We start from the raw sequence: 1,751 nt of genomic DNA on the forward strand, positions 1-1,751 counted from the left end.
GAAACATTCCTAACGGCCATTCATCACGACAAACACACGCGACGAACGCTTTGCATGACTCCGAGACCCATGTTGCTCGCTTTCAATATTTAATGCTTCGGATACTAATTATGTCCCAAGTGGCACGACAGGCGTACCGATAATCATTTTTATTAAAACCCTCTCAACATGGGGTTTGAAGGTCAGTGCAGGGGTGGACAACATGGTAAAGACAACGTTACCCGGACTGCGGTCCGAACAGATGCGCATCAATGAGGTAGCGCTTTGGCATCCGGGATACTCGAGCGTTCCTTCCAAGAAAGAACCAGAACATAGTTTGTGGGTTGATTACTGTGAAAACTCTACGATTCACGGATTTAAGTATTTCGTTGGCAACAAGCGAACTTTGGTGGAGAGGTACGACCCTCAAGTGGACGGTCGATAGCTTTTATTAACCTTGGAATGCTTTGGTCCTCCCTCCCTCCAGGTTATGGTGGATCATCGTGTGTCTTCTGTCGGTGTATGGTTGTGGCAATTTGATACACAGTATCTACCAGAAGTGGGACCGCGAGCCGGTGGTTGTGACGTTTGCAGAGAAGCCGATCCCGGTCTTCACCATTCCCTTCCCCGCCATTATGGTCTGTCCGGAGATTAAGGCCCGGCGAGAGGTGTTTAACTTCACGACCAGTTTCCAGCTGTTCAGTGATCCCGATATCGAACAGTTCATGGCTAAAGCACAGTTGAGTTCAATTCGATAGAAATCATTTCCAGGTGTTTAACGGGGGGCATTTCGTCTCGTTGGTAGAGTTGAGAAGCTGGAAGCGTTGCTGCAGGTTTGTGACTTTTCGTTCGGTGTGGACATGACCGACAGTCCGTACGATGACGATTTGGCTGCTCGGCTGGAAGAGATGGCAATTCCGTTTGAGGATATCTTCGTCAGCTGCGGCTGGAGAGCACGGCCGGTGGATTGTGCTTTGCTGTTTAAGAAGCAGCTCACCGAAGCCGGAATCTGCTACACGTTCAATTCGATCGCGGCCGACGATCTGCTGCGGAAGGAGGAACTGCATCCGGACTACGTTTTTTCCGAGGAGAACATCTCGTCCATGTACTGGTCCATGGATGAAGGTTTCCATGAGGGAGTTGTTGCTGGTGAGAGCTATCCGAGGCGAACGTTTGGTGCCGGGATCAGGGCTGGCATTTTTGTGATCCTTAAAGCTCGCATGAAGGATGCCGATTACTTGTGCAGCGTAAGAACAAGTCGTTTGAAATTATTCCTTGTAAAGTACTAACGAGAATTCGCTTGTTATAGAATTCTTTTCAGGGATTTAAAGTGCATCTCTATCCACCTCATCAGTACCCGAGGGTTTACAATCAATTCTTTCGTATCCCGTTGGGCCAGGAAGTATCCGTCTCGGTCGATCCCTTGGTCATCGATACTTCGCCCAAGATCAAGAGCTACAACTCGCATCGGCGCAAGTGTTTCTACAATCGTGAACGAAATCTAAAGTATTTCAAACTCTACACCAAAAACAACTGTGAAACGGAATGTCTTTCAAACTATACGCTGCAGTCGTGCGGATGTGTCCAGTTTTCGTTACCGCGATCACCTGGGGCGCGGGTTTGCGGATTAGGCAAGGCAAGCTGCTGCGATACAGCTCTTTCGATGTTGGAGCAAATGGATCTACTGCACGAGATGAATCGATCGAACAACTTCCTGGAGCACTGCAACTGCCTTCCGTCCTGCAACACGGTCTACTACAACACCGAGATCT

The 1,751-nt window shown here is 48.9% G+C and overlaps 1 pseudogene; it reads left to right on the forward strand.

The window, feature by feature from the left end:
- Positions 1-202: 202 nt before the first annotated feature.
- LOC125957950 (pickpocket protein 28-like) overlaps positions 203-1,751 on the forward strand; it is a 2,248-nt pseudogene continuing 699 nt past the window's right edge.

The sequence above is a fragment of the Anopheles darlingi genome, chromosome 3, assembly GCF_943734745.1.
Source record: "Anopheles darlingi chromosome 3, idAnoDarlMG_H_01, whole genome shotgun sequence".
Lineage (NCBI taxonomy): Eukaryota > Metazoa > Arthropoda > Insecta > Diptera > Culicidae > Anopheles > Anopheles darlingi.